Source organism: Podarcis raffonei, chromosome 13 (assembly GCF_027172205.1).
Source record: "Podarcis raffonei isolate rPodRaf1 chromosome 13, rPodRaf1.pri, whole genome shotgun sequence".
NCBI lineage: Eukaryota > Metazoa > Chordata > Lepidosauria > Squamata > Lacertidae > Podarcis > Podarcis raffonei.
In genome coordinates, this window is record NC_070614.1 from 37715333 (window position 1) to 37728471 (window position 13139).

Here is a 13139-nt window from a genome sequence, read left to right on the forward strand (position 1 = left end):
TGTGACTCAGGCTTCCGCAACCAGGTGCCCCTCAGGCGTTTTGGAGACTACAACTCCCATCCTCCTCGGCTATGACAGCTGCTGGCTTGTCTCCCAGTTCCGTGCCTCCCAGTTGTCAACAGCTGCTCCTCTCCCAGTTTCTTCCCATTTACTTCCTCCACATACCAAGGGAACCCAAAAACCCAGTTCTGTGAACTCACTAGATTACCACTTGGAGATCCAAGGAATCTGAAGCTTCCAACGTGACCAAAACTCATATCAATAACTCTGGCAATAAGCTTCATAAGGCCATGATATCTAATGAGGATCTGATAAAGGTTTTGCCATAATATGGGATTGGGTCATTTCTTGCGGGTCAACAGGATTATCTTCTGTTGTGTACTGAACGAGGCTCTCATTGAGAGAGACCAGGAGCCCTCCTGACTTAGGCTGGAGTCCCTTCAGCTTCCGAAGAGACCTCAGGAACCGAGACTACAAAAAGAAAAAAAAGGAAGTCAGGCCAGATCTCCCTCCCCTTTTCAAGATTTCTGGCTCCAGAGAGCACCGGCGCTCAGTCCCCTCACGGCCAGTCCTAGGAACTCCTCGTATGAAGGCTCATTACAAAACCTCTTTTCTCCATTCGCCACCCATCCTGATGCTCACACCAGGGGGACTCCGCGCCCGCGTGGTGGTGAGAAGGAGAGTTACGTGCATTTCATAGAGGTGTGCAGAAAATAAGGTGGTGCTCTAAGGCGAAGGTGCCAGTTGTGGGTGTCTCGCTTTGTTATCATTAACATTTTTAACGAACTGTATTTACTTGGCATTATCCCAGCAGCATCAGCTGTGAATCTTTGGTGCTGCTGATAAAGGTAGTGGTGATGATGACGCTAATGATAGTTGTTGTATATGACAGGTACCAAGAGGGGGAAAAACACCTCCATAGGCTACAATGACTGTCCAAACATCGGTTAACTCTTCGCTTTCATAGACGAAATGCTGACAATCCCAGGTCGGTTTTGTGAATGTATTGGGCTCAGATGCCCGCACTAAGGCACACGTATATGTTGTGTGTGTGTGTGTGTGTGTGTGTGTACCAAAACATACGCAGACATCCAAGCTAGCTCATTGTCCGAAATTTGGTGAAGGCTGACTTTTATATCTGACTGTCGACAGTCTAGACCAACACACGCGCGCTCCACACACATGTGAATGCGGGCAGAGCGAATGTTACCGCGAGTGTCAGACATGTGGAGATATTCCCCGCTGCATCCTGCTCGCTTGCTATCTGTCGTGTGCGTTCCTCTCCTATTCAGATCTATCCGTTTTCTCTCTCTCTGTCTCTCTCTCTCTCACACACACACACACCACCCAGCAGACGAGCCCACTTTCCCCCCGGCTGGCGAGGTCGGGGCGGGAAGCCGGGGCGTCGTGTCCCTTTAAGAGTGGTCCCTCTGACATCACGGCCAGCTGCAGGGAGCCGGGCTGGGGGGTGTGTGTGTGTGTGTGTGTGTGTGTGAGCGCTGGGCTGGGGCGATTGTGAATTCTCCTCGCGCCCCTCGTCAGTTCCCAGCCAAGCGGATCCCGTGATCGTGCGGGATCCGGCCGCGGGGGCGCCCTGTGCGTGCCAGCCTGTGTGTTTGTGTGCGTGCGTGTGAGTGTGTGAGAGGGAGAGAGGGGGAAAGCAGGAGGGAGGGGGACCGAGAGACAGGCAGCCACCTCTCGGCACCCGACTGCGGCATCACTGCCCGATCGAAGCCCCCCAGGACAAAATCGGTAGCAGCCTTTCTCTCTCTCGGGCTCCCTCCTCCTCCCTCCTCCGGCGCGCCTCCACCGCAGCCCCCCTCGCCCGCTCTCTTTTTCCATCCAACGATCCCCCCCCCGCACAGCCACCCTTCTCTTCCCCCCCCTTTTGGGGGTCGCCCTCCAGATAACGAGGCTATCTTTGGCTCAGGGAGACCCTCCTCTCCCCCAACTGGGACTTATTGATTTAATTCTCCCCCTCCCTCTTTTACCCGCATCTCTGCTGCGCTCCCTGACTCCCCCCCCCAACGGGTTTTCCTCCTGCTGCGATTTCTGATCGCTCCCCACTCGCTCGTTCTCCCTTTCTCTGCTGCTGCATTCCCTTGCCCCCCCCCCCGAGCCTCTCGCCATTGCGTGGCTTTTTCAGTCCTTTGCCTCCTGCCTGGAAACACCCCCCCCCCCATAGCACTCCTCTCTCCTCCGCCTCCTCCTCCTCCTCCGGACCCTCTTCCTTTCCTTCCCTCTCTCTCCTTCTGCCGGGATCCCTCCTCTATTCTCTCCCCCTTTTCCGCGTCCCCGATTCCTTCGTCCCTTCGAGGGCTTCCCTTTCCCCCTCTCCCATCCGCTGCACCCCTTTTCAACCCCCCCCGCCTCCCCCCTCTCCTGCACCCCTCTTTTCGCCCCTCTGCCTCTTCCCCTCCTCTCCTTCTGCGTCCCTCGTTCTGTCGTCTGCTCGCGCGCTCCCTTCTTCCCCCTGCTGCATTCGTCCGCTTGGCTCCCTTTTTCATCCTGTCATTCCCCGTCTCCCTCCTGCTGCTCCTGCTGCATTCCTTCTTCCGGCCCCCCAGCTCGGCTCCTCCGGCCCCCAGCTCCATATTGACCACCGCCAGCTCGCCCTCCTGCTCCCACCCCACAGAACCGCGGCTGGCTGCTGCATTCGTCGCGCCCCCCCTTCCCAGAGCTCCCTCCTTCTTCTCCCTCTTTCATTCTGTCGTGTCCCCCCTCCTCGAAGAAGACTGCAGCCCCTTCTCCTCTCATCCACCTCTCTCTCTTTCTCTCTTTCCTCCTCTTCTTCTCCTTCTCCCACTTTTTGGATGAAGCAAACTTCTGGATGGGGCCTTCCGCGATAGAGACCCATCGTCGCTTGGGGGTCGCGTAGTCACCGGCCCTTGAAGAAGATACCCTCCCTTAAGAAAGAGGGAACGGGTGACATCCCATCCCAACTCCCAGCCACCGCTTGGAAGGTTGGAGCGAGAAAAAAGGAGAGATAACTAAGAATAAAAAGCAGGAAAGCGATGCAGGTGCGGTGGAAGAGCCAGGATCTCAAGGCTCCGGTGGGATTCTAACAGCAAGGTGAGAGATACAGACCCCGGCTTAGCCCACCTCCCTTCCCAACAGTGCGCTGAAATCCCTGCTAGTAACACAGCTGCTACATTGTCCTGCTTGGGAATCGCCTTTCCTTCGCTTCAAGGCAGGTTGCTCTCTCTGTGTGTCCATCTGCATTAGAGACCCAGAATGAGGAGAGGGGTTATCATGGCTCAGATCAGCTAATAGTTCTAAGAGGATGGAAGCCTCGGAGTTACACAGGACTCTTCCCCGGCAGCCCCGGAGTTCTGTGCAATTAAGGAGCTTGTAACCTGCTTGGCTGGTCCTAAGTAAAAGAGAATCTCGCTAATGTCACGCTGCTCTTTTGGGTTCCCACTCTGGATGATTCGCCCCGTGTTGTGTTACTTTGGACAACTTTGGCCTGGGTGTGAGCTTGTGGCCTTTCCTTGAGGGGCAGCGGAATGGCTGTTTTGTAGCACCTGATGTGCATTGCAGATGCTTAACTTTTAAGCCCTCTGGTTGGTGTGTTAGTGAATTCCTTCAGATCCTCTTGGATGAAGGCTGGGTTTTCTCTGGTACATAACAGCACAGATTGGCGATGATGTCTTTGGATTCTTTGGTAATAAGTTAGTGAAGAGAACACACATCCTTAACTCGTTTCTGTGCACTGAGGTGCATGGGAAGCAATTTTTATTGGCATAATCCTCTTCTCCCCCAGAAATGTGGAGTCTGTGCAGGTGGGAACTTCCCTTGCTAGTACATACATGTGCGTATAGTCAATACAAAACACTGCATGTCACTTCATATGAAATCTCATGTTTTTCAGTGTGTGTGATTCCCGTTACACCTAGTAAGCATGTACAGTTCAGCGTCCTTTCTGTAGATTTCTCTGGCTTTCTGTAGAGCCAAGCACAAACACAAAACTGATTTCAAACAGCTGCCTTCAGTTAAACCTTTTCAACTATAACATTACCTACGGAGCCGTGTGGGTTCATGCCTTTATACAACACTACACCCATCTTCCTATTTATTTATTTTTTGACGCTTAATAGATACAAATCCCTTTAAATGCATTTTGTATGTGTGTTGCAAAACAGCCAGAACTGCTAATTTAGATGAGCCGTATGCTGCACCAGTATAGTGTGTGTGTGTGTGTGTGTGTGAGAGAGAGAGAGAGAGAGAGAGAGAGAGAGAGAGAGAGAGAGGATTGCTGGATGTAAATTCATTCTGCACCTTTCTCTGTGCACTGCACTGCCTGGCAGGCAGGATGTCTGTGATTTAAAAACAGTGTTCTATGTTAGGAGAGTGATTCCAGCCCGTAGTTTGGTACTGTCCCTTTAGCACACTTCCAACATAGCACTAGTATGTTTCACTGGTTTTGTTCTGTTTAAATACAGCATGCAGCATTAGGGTAGCTTTGACACCTTTGTCAAGGTGTTGCGCTGGTATGTAATGCATGTGCCTGTGATTTTCTACAGCACTGTGTGTGTGTGTGTGTGTGTGTGTGTGTGAGAGAGAGAGAGAGAGAGAGAGAGAGAGAGAGAGAACAAGCAAGAGCTCCTCTTCAATCCTTTTAACATCAATCTGTCTAGATTATCCAATGGTGTGTGTCTGTGTTTGTGATTACTATTAGCTCCTGTCTCTCTAGCTTGTGTGTGCAATTTCACAGGGTGGTGTCAATTGAATTATGTTTACGCTTACCTCCCACCCCTCTTCATGTTACTGCACATAAGGGTACCTGATTTATGGGAGGCTCCTTTAACGCCTCGGTGCTTAGATTACATGGTACATAAAGATGAGGATGAGGATGAGGATGAGGTGTGTGTGCGTGTGTGTAGTCTTATATGTGCATCTTATTTAACTGTTTGTTTGTTTGTGTGTGTGGCAGGAGTAGATTTAATGTTTGCATATTTCCCATTAATTCTTGGCAGATTGCCCTCTTTGAGAGAGTATGTACTGTGGTCACGCAAGTGAATTCCTTTCAACATTGAAGTCTATGTGAATTCTATACCCTCGGTGTGCATGTTTGTGTGTGTGAATTCTCAATGCTAGCGCACAAATAACAAAATTCTCAGAACGAGCCCTTTGTGTGTACAGACTGCGATATTATAATTGTAACAGCAATTCTGAGGTTTTAGCTTGCGTCCAGGAGCTATTCCCAACCCCTCCTCCTCCCCCCTCCGTGTTTTTCTGCTGGATGTGTGAGTCTACTTGAAAGAGAGATGGGCTTCAAGCAAAAAGAGCAAGATTTTGCATATAATACATTGTATATTTCTGTCTCACTGCGTGCCCCTGAAAACAAACAAACCCACAAATGTTTAATCCCAGATGGTGACATTGCTGTAAGATTGTATTCCCCGCCACAGATGAATATGGTACAGTATTTGCTGGAGGGAAGAGATGTGGTTGCTGTGGAGCTGGGAGAAAGGAAGAGGGACTTGGGGTGGGTTCTGGCATTGAGCTAAAGGGTGAGATTTAATCTAGCATATGGGTGCATGAGATACAAAGGGGTCAAGCAGAATGTGCTCTGCATTTGTGCTAGGTTTGCCACATTTGTGGGGGGCGCGCACACACAATCAACTATACAACGACAACAGCATGCTGTGGGGCAGAATTTGGGGGGACCCATGTGGTGGTGGTAGAGGAGAAGGAATCGTTTTATGAGTTACACTAGTGGTTATGGGGAGGGGGAACACTTTTATGCTTATTGTATGGGAGGCAGTGTGGTATAGTGGCTAGTGTGTTGGGAGGACACCCTGAACCCTCAATCCCTCCTCATCCATGAAGCTAACTGGCTGGCCCTGGGCCTGTCATGCTCTCTCTGACTCACTTTCCTCACAGGGCTGTTGTGAGGATGAATTGGGATGGATGGGACCATTAGTGCCATCCTGAACTCCTTGATAGGAAGAGTGAGATTAAACTGTAACAAAGATGGTTTCCTTTGGCCTATTTATCTGGCCTATGAACATGGGTGGCCCTTTTAACACGGAAAGTCTGAGTTAGGTTGAAAGTGCACCCGTGTGTGTGTGTGTGTGTGTGTGTGTGTGTACATGGGTGCATACGCAAAAATCTCCTGGGAAATGTTGCTAGTTTTATTTGAACTCTTTTGGTTTTTCTTGAAATTATGCAGAGGCTTCACCTGAGAAGGAGCCTACAAGTTCATTTTGGATTTCACTTTCGGTGGCATTTCAGCAGCAGTCCCCATTTATATGTTTAATTCATCACAATCTGATCCAGAGTGACCAGGGCAAAATACATGGGCTTATCCCATTTTACCCTAATAATATCCCAGTGTTAGTCTTGCAACAGCTCTCTTAGGCCAATTGATAGCCAAAATCATCCACTCAGTTTCATAACAGAACAGGGATTTGAACCTGCGTCTCCCTAGTCAGAACACCACACTGCAGTCAGTGGCTTAACAGGCCGTAGAAGTTGGTTCATTAGGGCAAACGGGGCACTGCTCCACAATTGGCCTCCAAACAGCCCTTGCCTGACTGCCTGCCTGCCTTCTTACTTAAGGCATTGGCTGTCAGCTTCCTCTTGCTCCTGAATCTCCTCGTAGAACTCAGCAGGGAGAAGGATGGGAACAAAACTAGAATGAGTTGGTTCTGCAGGTCATTGGCTCTCTGGTGCCACCTACTGACTAGGCTCCCTGCATCCGCCCAACCAGCCCCAACGGACACCAGCCACTGCAGTTAACGGGAAGCTTTTCCTGCCATGGAAATATGTGGCAGCAAAAGCTCCACCAGCTAAATTTCTATGGAGCAGGCTGCTGTTAAAGGCTCAGGAGCAAGACTGGGGGAAAGGGTGGTCACCCTAACTTAAGGGAAAGGGGTCAAATGTCAACACTCATGGGATCATAGGAAACTTCCTTAAACCAGACCAGATGACCAATATTGCCTACTCTGACGGACAGTGGCTCTCCAGGGTCTCAGGGGTCTCAGGACCTGCTACAGCAGATAATGGAAGGTGGTCCATTAGGGCAAATGGGGCATTGTCCTCGGCCAGCTCCCACCAGCTTCCTGCTTGCAACCAGTCCAGGGCATGGCACTGCCTATTAGCATCCTCTTCCTTGGTCTTGTTGCCCTTGTAGAACTCAGAAGGGAAGGGAGCAAAACTAGAGTGAGTTGGTTCTGCCAGTCATTGGTGCTCTGGCTCCACCTACTGTTTGTCCTCCTTCCTTCCATCCTGCCAGTCCCAGTGGGCACCAGATACTACTGAATGGCTGAGATCAAACCTAGGACCTTCTGTATGCAAAGCATGTGCATCTCAAACTCACAGCCTTGGATTATAGGCACTTCACTGCAAACCCAGCTGAGGTGATGGGTTTATAGATAGCTATGAGCTTCATTCACTCTTAACAACTGGCCAGCATTGGTTCTTGATCTGTAGGTGCTACTCAGCGAGTTTGTACTCAGGCTAGGAGCACATACTCAAGGCAACATAGCACAGATTTGTTGCTCCTTAAGTATCTTCAACCACCCTTTGGGACTCACGAGTTGAGTTTAGAAATGGGGGGTGAAAAGGGTAGATGTCTCATACTCTCTCATAACATGCTTATTGAGCAACTGGAGTTTGTGATTGCTATTAAAAATGGACAATGGTTATTCCAGATGAGTTGTTTTGAGCATGAAAATAGAATATCTTACATACAGAGAACTTTAGGACTTGTGACAGCGAGCACTTACAGATCAGTATATAATAGGTCTTGGAAAGTTCCATTAGACATATTGTATGATGAACCCTGCAGGCCAGCTCTTTGAATACAAGTTCAATGGAGAGATTTCCACTCATCCTTTTCTTGGTGTGGATCTCCTCTCCTGCCAAGTTATTGTCTTTTGCACCTCTCACAATCCTGTCTGTTTTCCTTGTATAACTATATTGCTCTTAATTTTTTAATTGGCCCTATCCTGCAGATTGATACTGTGTACGCATTACGACTTACTCTGGCTCCAGTGCACTCCCACTGCTGGTGTTTGAAGCGCTGTACACATAACATTAGTCACAATCCCTATCTATCTTGAGAAATACAGCTGTTGGAGGCATTTCCTCACAAACCAGTTCCCATCTGATTTGAAGATGGAAGCCATGGTGAAACTGAGGTGTGTACGCTAGAAACAAGTCATTGCACATGTGCAGATGACAGGCCATGGCCGGATGACAGCTTCATTGAACAGGAGTTTGGGGGGCACATTGCAGGCACAGGGAAACATAAAGTGCATTGGGTAAAGACATTCCCGCCCTCAGGCGCGTACAGCAACATGCAAGTGTGACTTGAAATGCAATGGGGAGGGGAAGTGACATTGCTGCATTTTAAGCTGCTATTGTGTGCATCACTTCAATGTGGGAAACAACATACCACTTACAGTAAACTATGCACAAACTACATGAAAAATTTATGTCATCAAGCTGAGCCACAGAACCACCCTTCCACCAATGCCTATCTGCGCATCCATCATGGCAATAGATATCTGTCTGCCAATCATCCTTCCCCTTCTTCTCTTGTAAATGTCTGTCCACCCGTCTGTCCATCCTATAATCTTACAATCTAGAGTTGGAAAATGTATTTGTAGGCTATCTGGTCCATCCCCCCTGGGTGATGCAGGAATTGAGAGGCAGAGCACCTCCATATCTACTATTATTATTTAGTATATATATATATATATCACAGCATATCTCCAAATAACTCAAGGGGGTGTACACACTTCTGCCTCTCTCTCCACATCATTCTCACAACAACCCTGTGAGGTAGGTTAGCTTGAGAGATAGCGGCCAACCCAAGGTCACCCAATGAGCTTCATGGCTGAGTGGGGATTTGAACCCTGGTCTCCCAGGTACTCTACTCCCAGGTTCAGTACTCTACCCACTACACTACGGTGGCTGCCCAGCCTCTGCCTAATGACTTCCAGTGAGTGACAGCCTCACCCAGGTCTTTAAACCTCTCTCTGCTCATGTGATCTTCTGTTTGTTTGGGGGGCCATAGCTCAGTGGCAAAGCACCAGCTCTGAATGCAGAAGGCCCCAGATTCAATCCCTGGTATCTCCAGGGTTGGCTAGGAAAAGAGACCTTGCATGGAACCCTGGAGAGCCGCTACTAGTCAATGTAGACAGTACTGACCTAGATGGAGCCGTGGTCGGACTCAGAATTAAGGCAGCTGCTTCCCATCCGTATCTTTGTCTTTGGCCCCATCTGCACAGTACATTGAAAGTGGTATCGTGCCACTTTAAACAGTCATGGCTTCCTCTAAATAATTGTGGGAACTGTAGCTCGCTAAGGGTGCCAAGCATTGTTGGGAGACACCCCTATTCCCCTTAACAACCAACCCCTCTGGGAACTGTAGCTCTGTGGGGTGAAGTAGCGCTCTCCTAACGAACAACTCTCAGCAAGCTTATCGGATGACAGTTCCCAGAATTCTTTGGGGTGAGGGGGAGCCATGACTGTTTAAAGTGGTATGATACTTCTTGAAACGGACAGTGCAGATGGGGCCTTGGGCTGTCCTTACAAACCTCCTCCTATCCGTTCCCACAAACATATCATCCACTCTCTCTCCCCCTCTCCCGCCTCACACACACACACACACACACACACACGCTCCTTCTCCCTTGAATGTTGTGTATGCATATAAAGATCTGGAACAGGAAGAGGAATGTGTGTGAGTAGGGTGACCATATTGCGCCGCCTTCTGTAACCAAAATAAAACAATCACAGATGGGAGGAATTGAATAAAGGTTCTCCTCGGGGGGGGGGGGGGGAGTTGACACTTCACTGCTAAGGGGCTATAAACAATGCTGTGGGCAGGCAGTAGGGGGCGCTGTTACATAGGGAGTAGGGCAGGGAGGTTGATATTTAGTGGGGTTAAAGAGGAAAGGGGGGAAAGGATATATTTTTATTTCTCTCCTTAACTAGGGGCGGTATCAGAGAGCGTGCCCCACAAGGATCTGCCCCCCCACAAGGATTTGGGCCCTCTAACAAGGAACTGCCCCCATTACTCCCCCCCCAATTTGTGGACTCTTGTGGTTAACATATGCTGCTATTTCTCTCTATATAAAAATATACTTTGTGCCTTCTGCGCCCCCCACCCTTTTTCTGGTGCCACCCCTCCCCATGACAGACTCTCTGCCATTCAGACTGCCCCTATCCCCATGGCCCTCCATTCTAGGCCAGATACTATTTTCCTATCCTTCACACACATGCACATACACACACACAGAGAGAGAGACAGAGAGTTTAGGTCTTTTTTTGGTCCCTCTCTTCAGCACAAATGCAGTCGAGGGCATAAATAGAAACCCCTGGAGACACAAGCCAAGGAAAAAAAGTGCTTGAAAATCCATTGTGAGGGGGATGATGCTGGACTCTCTGAAAGCACAAACATATCTTGGAGAAAACCATAACTATGCAACGGAAGGGAGCAAAGCCTTGATGGCTGGGGGCGTCAGGGGGCGGGGTGTGTGTGTGGAGATGTGCAGGTGGGGCAGACTGGGGGGGGCACCCTGGATTCCAGAGGCCCATGTAATTGGAGGAGACTGGAGGTTGGGGCAGCAGCCATGTACTTGAAGCAACTCACCCCTGCTCTACATGTTTTCAACCCCCACCCCACTGCTCCAAATGTATTTCTCATGTGACTCCCATATATCGGTCTGGGACGTGAGGGCAGTTGTCATCTTTGTGTTTCATGACATCAACTTCTGCAAAATATAAAACAATGGAAGAGATGAGTCTTCTAATGGAGTGGGGGGCAGGTTGCACGAGAAGGCTTGCTCCCCCCCCCATCCTTCCACAGAAACCCATCAAGAGAACTGGCCTGAAATTATGAGCACTGAGGGCTAGGAAATTGAGGAAGGGATGAGGGGAGCTCAGTGCTTCAGGTGAGATCTCACTGCTTTGCATTCCTAGAACAGACCGTTTCTGTATCAGTGCTAAGCCCCAGAATATATCAAGAAGATTGTCTCTGAGCATGTGCAGAGTTCCATCCAGTGCTCTCTATGTTCACTGCAGCCCAATCAGGCACAACTGGTGCAGGGCTTCCAGGTCAGACAGGAAATCATAAGAGGTGGAGAGGTTTGAAAGCATCAGCCAGTTCAAACCACTGCAAGCTTGAATCCCAGAAACCATTGGGTGGGCGGGGGGGGGGAGAAACCAGCCACAGGTGTGATGGATAATTCAGGGTGTGGGAAGAAGAGTGAGAATGAGAAGGTACAACGTTGTTTCTGCTGTTTCCAAGACTCTTTGTAAAACATCAGCATGAAGGACCAGAACCAGAGACTGGTGTTTGGGGATAGGAAGGTAGAGCGTGGCTCAAGACTTTGTGGGGCATGTGTGTAAGGGGTAAGGGGTCACAACACTGGGCATCTGCTAAGGCCCACTCCCTGCAGAGGTCCAACTGCCGACCTCTGGAGCCTCCTGGTCCCCTTGCGCTCTCTCCTCTAAGAGAGGAGGCTACACACGCATTGGCTCAAAAGAGGAACGGCGGCGCATCAACAAAAAGAGAGGATGCCAGGTCTGCGTCAAATTTCCATACGCTGATTTTCTGTCAAGATGCAAATTCAGGGATGCATCCATTCAACTAAGTTCGGGTCAGAGTAGTAGAAAACGCATGCACCTAAGTAAGTAGTGTGAATTTGACTTCAACGGGTCTACTCCTGAGTAGGACCAGCACTGGCTCTTGGCATGGTTGGGAAAGGCTGCAACCTGGTGGCCTGCTCTGTCTGCTGTTCAGGTGCTCACCAGTGACAGGCAACTTCAAGGCCTCTCCTGCTTCTCCTTAATCCAGACTTGGAGCGAATAGAGCCCTTCAAAGAAAGGGCTGTCCTCTGTAAACCAGGCCACCCTCTTCTCCTCAGAGTGCTTGTGCAGATTGGCACCAGAAGGAGAGGGCAAGAGGGAGGAGGTGCCAGTTCATTGCACAGTGGTACCTCGGGTTAAGAACTTAATTTGTTCCAGAGGTCCGTACTTAACCTGAAACTGTTCTTAACCTGAAGCACCACTTTAGCTAATGGGGCCTCCTGCTGCCGCCACGTGATTTCTGTTCTCATCCTGAAGCAAAGTTCTTAACCCGAGGTACTATTTCTGGGTTAGTGGAGTCTGTAACCTGAAGCGTCTGTAACCTGAAGCGTCTGTAATCCAAGGTACCACTGTTTGTGGGTTGCGGTCCCTGCCTTCCCTCCGAGGCGCCCACCCTCAATAATCTATTGACATGGACGCATAGTAACTTTGCTTAGCCTACCTCAAAGGACTGTTGCAAATATAAAAGGGGGGAGGGGAGGAATACATACATGACCTTGAGCTCCTGGGCAGAAAAGCAAGATACAGCGCAAAGTTAAACTTCTGCCCCATGTAGGTATCCCGCCAAGTCCCACCCCCACAACCCGAAGCAAGCACTAGAATGAATGATTGGGGGGTGATGGTGGTGTACTGCTTTTGTTATAAAGTAGTGGACTAGAGCAGGGCTTTCCAAACTTGGGCCTCCAGCTGTTTTGGACTACAGTTCCCACCATCCCTGACCACTGGTCCTGCTAGTTAGGGATGATGGGAGTTGTAGTCCAAAAACAGCTGGAGACCCAAGTTTGGAAAGCCCTGGACTAGAGGCTTGCAGCCAAAGGTTTGTCTAGTCATTTCAAATCAACGTGAACATTAGCCTTATGAGTTACTTAGGGTAGCCATATTTCAAAGCGTAAAAACCAGCACACCCAAAAGGTTGCTGAGCTTTTTCTAAGTAACCACCAAAATTGTTGAGCTTTCTTTTCTTTCTTTTTTACAAAAACGCCAAAACACCAAAATTTTGGATTGGCAATGCGCAGCCTTTCAGAAATTCTCCCTGGATGTTAATTCCGCCTTTGAAATCCCAGGAAAATCTGAATGCATGGTAGCCCTACAATTACTCCTCTTCCCTGTCCACACACACTCCCTTCTCTCTCCCTTCCCTCCATTTCTGCTGGCCATTTATTCTCTGGAAGCATATACACACTACAGGCACACCTCGTTTTATTGTGCTCCAAAGATATTGCTTCTCACGAGGAGGTGGGTGCAGGTGCCAGCAGGGGAAGGAAGTCCGCCACCAGGGTCTTCTGCCCAAGGGAGTGGAGCTGGCTAGGGCT

At 49.5% G+C, this 13139-nt stretch overlaps 2 protein-coding genes across 2 annotated transcripts in view; one reads left to right on the top strand and one right to left on the bottom strand.

Moving 5' to 3' along the window:
• The window catches only part of LOC128399909 (immunoglobulin superfamily member 1-like), a 270931-nt gene that overhangs the window by 250416 nt on the left and 7376 nt on the right, over positions 1 to 13139 (bottom strand). The window lies entirely within an intron of this gene.
• The window catches only part of CACNG7 (calcium voltage-gated channel auxiliary subunit gamma 7), a 38481-nt gene continuing 26835 nt past the window's right edge, over positions 1494 to 13139 (top strand). Inside the window, exons 1-2 of the mRNA XM_053361787.1 lie at positions 1494 to 1752; positions 2820 to 3072. The gene's annotated coding sequence lies outside the window, so the exon portion shown is untranslated. The remainder of the gene's footprint in view (positions 1753 to 2819; positions 3073 to 13139) is intronic.